We start from the raw sequence: 5,867 nt of genomic DNA on the forward strand, positions 1-5,867 counted from the left end.
ATGCCTTGTAAGGGTTATACAAGCATCAAGTTTCGAACTTTACGTGACATTCATGCTTGCGAAGGCCAAATCTATGGTTTAGGAAAACAGATCTGACCTCAGAAGGTCAATAAAAGTGTGTGCATGGCATGAACTCGCCGAGTTGTTCTTGGGACTCGGCGAGTAGGGTTGGGGTTTCACGTAATGTGTTCAGCGAGTGGACTCGCCGGGTTGGGGGATAACCCAGTGAGTCAGGAAGAGTCAATATGGGGTTGAGTCAAGCCGGAACTCGTCGAGTTGTTCTTGAGACTCGGCAAGTTGAGTCGTGGTTGCCCTGCGATTCAGGCCAAGTGGAACTCGTCAAGTTAGGGGAGTGCTCGACGTGCCAAGAAAAGATCTGAGGGAGTCAGTAAATTCGTTAGACTCGCCGAGTTGCTTTGGTGCACTCGCCGAGTCCGGTCAAATTTGACCGTTGACCAGTGTTGACTTGATAAGGATAGTCAACCTTACTTGTAAAAGTGTTAATTAGAGATATGTTTTATTATAGGAAGATTATAGTTCGGGGGATCGAGCACGAGTGATTCCAGATATTTGCGAGTTATCGAGATACACGAGGTGAGTCTTCTCACTATACTTTACCTTGAGTAGGTAACTAGAGTTATGTGATACAGTGCTTGTATGCTATATATATATATATATATATATATATATATATATATATATATATATATATATATATATATGTTATGTGTTGCGCTGCATTATTCTATGTGATTTATGTTGTGCATGTTTACAGAGTTAGAACCTGAGGGTTCACAGAGTTTGGGTGCACGGACCCACATAGTTATAGCCTCGAGTGGCTAATATGTGTTATATGTGTATTTTGGGGAACTCACAAAGCTTTGTGCTTACAGTGTTTGGTGTTATTTGTTTCAGGTACTAGTGACAACCATGGGAAGGCGTCGGCTTGATCAGTACACACACACGGGATTTTATGTTATGAGATCTTGGGATTTTTGTATGACATGAATTGCATTTCAAACATGGGTGTTTTTACGAATATTAAATGAATTATGTTTCTATAAAATGCGAAAAATTGTTTTGAAATTTACGGTGTTACAAGTTGGTATCAGAGCTTTGGTTTGAGGGATTCGGGTACACCTTCAGGAGTATTTGAACTCAAACTGAGGATTTGGAAAATATTTTCAAAAGAGAACCAAATTTTCTTAACAAAGTAAAAGATTTTTAGAGGAACTCAGAGTAGAAACGCGTGTACGATCAGTCAGCGCCCGAACGGTGATTTCCCAAAATACCCTTATATTATATGTTTATGAGATTGATATGATGTATTCTCTTGCTAGAGTAGGCTAGGTATTCCTATTAGGACTAGAGTGCCCTAATTAGTGATGCCTTAGCCTAAGGAGAGGTGAGCTGCTATGAGATGCTTGAGAGTAAATAGGTAGCAGTGAGGAGCTTATGAGAGATCTGTTAGAGAGTGATAGAGTACTTGGAATTTGGGATCCGAAGAGGAGGATTTGGGGTGTACACTGAAACGGTGTGGATAGTAGTATTGGGTCCGTACTACTGAAAGCACCGGGGCGGTGTACAGTTCAAGTAAGAACCTTCGGAATGCCAAGAATCAAGGAGGGAAGAGTTAATCGAGTGTGAATATGATCGAATGGATTCTAATTTATCGTATGTTGTATTTCAGAGGTAGATCATGGTGAGGACACATCTTATGCCAGAGAGTAGTGGGGCTAGTGATGAGGAGATCCGCCGGATCATCGACGAGGAGGTGGCTGCGGCCATCAGGGCAGAGATACCAGAGATGTTCAGGTCTATTAAGACCACGCTGATTGAGACTTTCGACGAGCGCTATGCTGCTCTTTCTGAGGTTGTTGTTGCGGTGGCCACTGCAGTTGTTGCTTCTGCGAGGCCGCAAGGTGGTGATGCGTTGCTATTTCGAGAGTTCAGCAACACGAAACCGCCAGAGTTTGACGGGACCCAGGACCCGGTGGCGGCTATGAGGTGGATTTCAGATATAGAGGGGTGTTTCTTCACTTGCTCGTCTCCTGAGCATTTGAGAGTTCAGTTCGCGCTGAACCAGCTTCGCTTGGGAGCGAAGGACTGGTGGAAGTTTGTGACAACGCACTTTTCGCCTGCTGAGCTTGTGGCAGTGACCTGGGAGAGGTTCACTGCCATGTTCCGAGATGAGTACGTCCCCCAGATGGAGAGGGAGCGTTTGGCCAAGGAGTTTCTGACCCTCAAGCAGGGTACTGAGTCTGTTACGGTGATTACCAGGATGTTCCACGAGAGGGCGATGTTCTGCCTTGAGCACATGTCCACTGAGCAGGCACACATGAGCCGATATTTGAGTATCTTGAGGTGAGACATTCGGGAGTTCATGAAAAAATCCTCGTACCGTATATTTGTCGAGCTTCAGGGAAATGCCCGGAAGAGGGAGATTGAGCTAGAGACTCATGCCAGGGAGGAAGCGGAGTATCAGGGGAGGGATCGGCGACCGATACAGTCCCAGCCGACAGCCAAGTGGGCCAAGCCCGCTGATCCCAAATCTGGAAGCCAGAAGGGCCGCACTTGTGGAAAGTTCGGCAAGGGTCATGATGGGGTATGTAGAGCTGGATCTTGCTACAAATGTGGCAATGAGGGGCATATGGCCAAGGACTGCCCAAGGGGTTTGCAGTATGTTTTCACTGCAATCAGACTGGACACCAGAAGGTGGAGTGTCCGCAGTTGCGGGGATCAGCTCAGGGAACACCTCAAGGATCTTCCCCCATCGCTATCAGAGTTACCAACAGTCGGTCAGTGAAGGCTGAGGCGCCGAGAGCACGGGGGAGAGCCTTTCAATTGACTGTGGAGGAGGTCCACGCAGCGCCCAATGGCGTGGCTGGTATGTATTCTTTCGTGTATTTATTTTGATGATTGAGATATTATGCTTATATTATGTTATGTGTAGGTACTTTTCTTATGAATTATGTACCTGCCTTGGTGTTATTTAACTCGGGTGCGAGTCGGTCTTTTGTATCTTTGGCATTTAGTCAGCATATTAGTGTTAGTCGTGAGGCGCTGAGTCGGCCTCTGAGAGTTTCCATAGCTGACGAGAGGGTGATATATGCCACAGAGGTGATCCGCGGGTGCGTATTCGAGATTTTCGGTGTTGAGTTCCCAATTGACTTGGTTCCTGTTGCGATGGGTGATGTCTGTGTCATTGTGGGCATGGACTGGTTGAGCAGATTCGGTGCGGTTATCGACTGCGAGCGACAGCTGGTGACCATACGAGACCCTAGTGGGGGAGTTCTTACGGTGTACGGCGAGGGTACCCGTTCTGGATCAGCGTTTTGTTCGGCCGCTAGGGTGAGGCAGTGTCTATAGCATGGCTGTAAGGGTTTTGTGGCGTACGTGATGGATACGCGGGTTGATTCCGAGAGACCGTGGTCAGTGGAGGAGGTTCCGATAGTGTGTGAGTTCCCAGATGTCTTTCCAGAGGAGTTGTTGGGTGTGCCTCCCATGAGGCAAGTGGAGTTCAGTATTGATTTGGTTCCGGGAGCCGCACCTATTGCCAAGGTGCCTTATCGCCTTGCACCTTCAGAGATGCAAGAGTTGTCCTCGCAGCTTCAGGAGCTGTTGGGAAAGGGGTTTATTCGGCCGAGCAGCTCGCCGTGGGGAGCGCCTATCCTTTTAGTTAAGAAGAAGAATGGCTCACACCGGATGTGCATTGATTACTGAGAGTTGAACAAGCTGACGGTCAAGAACCGTTACCCGTTGTCGAGGATTGACGATTTGTTTGATCAGTTACAAGGAGCATCTTGGTTCTCCAAGATCGATTTGAGGTCTGGATACCATCAGGTGAGGGTGCGAGATGAGGACATCCAGAAGACAGCATTCAGGATGCGTTATGGGCATTAAGAGTTTGTGGTGATGCCTTTCGGGCTCACCAATGCCCTGGCAGTGTTCATGGATCTCATGAACTGAGTGTGTAGGCCGATGCTGGATCGTTCAGTGATTGTATTCATCGATGACGTCTTGGTATATTCGATATCTAGAGAGAAGCATGAGGAGCATTTGAGGGAGATCCTCGGAGTTCTGAGATCAAAGAGGCTTTATGCCAAATTCTCCAAGTGTGATTTCTGGTTGCGAGAGGTCCCGTTCCTGGGACATCTCGTTAAACAGAAAGGGATATTGGTCGACCCAGCCAAAGTTGAGGCAGTGATGAGATGGGAGGTGCTGAGGTCACCCTCCGAGATCAGGAGCTTTCTATGGTTGGCCGGTTATTATCGGAGATTTATCAAGGACTTCTCTAAGATCGCGGTGCCACTCACCAGATTGACCCGGAAGGGTGTCGCTTTTTCATGGGGCCCCGAGCAGCAGGCCTCCTTTGAGACGCTTCGCCAAAGGTTATGCGAGGCCCCAGTGTTATCCCTCTCGGAGGGAATGGAGGACTTTGTGGTATACTGTGATGCATCGATCTTGGGGATGGGAGTGGTGCTGATGCAGAGAGGGCATGTGATAGCATACGCATCGAGGCAGCTGAAGCCACATGAGACGAGGTATCCCACCCATGACCTAGAGTTAGGGGTAGTGGTGTTCACCCTCAAGATTTGGCGTCATTATCTGTATGGGGTTCGGTGTACGATATACACGGACCATAAGAGCCTGAAATATTTGATCAATCAGCCCAACCTAAATATGAGGGAGAGGAGGTGGTTGGATGTGGTTAAGGACTATGATTGTGAGAACCGGTACCATCCGGGAAAGGCTAATGTTGTAGCCGACGCCCTGAGTCTCAGGGCGGAGACCGCCCCGTTGCGAGGTGTATGTTTGCGTTTGACCGTGATGGCTCCGGTGTTGGACACCATTCGTGGAGCACATGCTGAGGCCGTGAGGTCGGAGAACCAGAAGAAGGAGCGAGTGGTAGGGTTGGTATCGGAGTTCGTTACCGATGGTCGGGGGCTTATGACATTTCAGGGGTGGATTTGGGTGTCGTTTGTAGGAGGGGCGCGTACCATTTTGATGGAAGAAGCTCATCGGTCGAAATTCTCGATCCATCCTGGGGCCACTAAGATGTATTTGGATCTGAGGAGGGAGTATTGGTGGCCCTGTATGAAGAGGGATGTTGTGTGGTTTTTTGAGAGGTGCTTAACCTATCGTAGGGTTAAGGCCGAGCAACAAAGACCGCATGGTAGGTTTCAGCTGTTGGAGGTTCCCGAATGGAAGTGGGAACAGATTACCATGGATTTTATCACCAAGTTGCCAAGGACTGCAAAGGGAGTTGATGCAATTTGGGTGATTGTGGACAGGTTGACGAAGAGCACCCACTTCCTTGCTATTAGTGAGAGCTCCTCCGCAGAGAAGTTAGCAAATATGTACGTGAGGGAAGTGGTATCTCGGCATGGGGTGTCGATCTCCATTGTCTCTGACCAGGATGTACGTTTCACTTCCAAATTCTAGAAGAAGTTTCATGAGGAGTTGGGTACTAGGATGCATTTTAGTACCGCATATCACCCCCAGATAGACGGACAGAGTGAGTAGACGATTCAGACGCTCGAGGACATGCTCCGTGCATGTGTGATGGATTTCGGGGGGGAGTTGGGATACGTACTTGCCGTTGATAGAGTTTTCTTACAACAACAGCCAACATTCAAGCATTTGTATGCCACCCTTTGAGCTGATGTATGGGAGGAGGTGTCGGACCCCCATTTGCTGGGGAGAAGTCGGACAGCGTGTTATGGGCAGTACTGAGATCGTACTTCAGACGAAAGAGCAAATCCAACAGGTCAGACAGAGGTTGTTGACCGCTCAGAGTCGTCAGAAGAGTTATGCAGACAAACGCCGGTCCGAGCTTGAGTTTCAGGTTGGCGACTTTGTGCTCC

Source organism: Lactuca saligna, chromosome 9, assembly GCF_052625555.1.
Source record: "Lactuca saligna cultivar CGN05327 chromosome 9, ASM5262555v1, whole genome shotgun sequence".
NCBI lineage: Eukaryota > Viridiplantae > Streptophyta > Magnoliopsida > Asterales > Asteraceae > Lactuca > Lactuca saligna.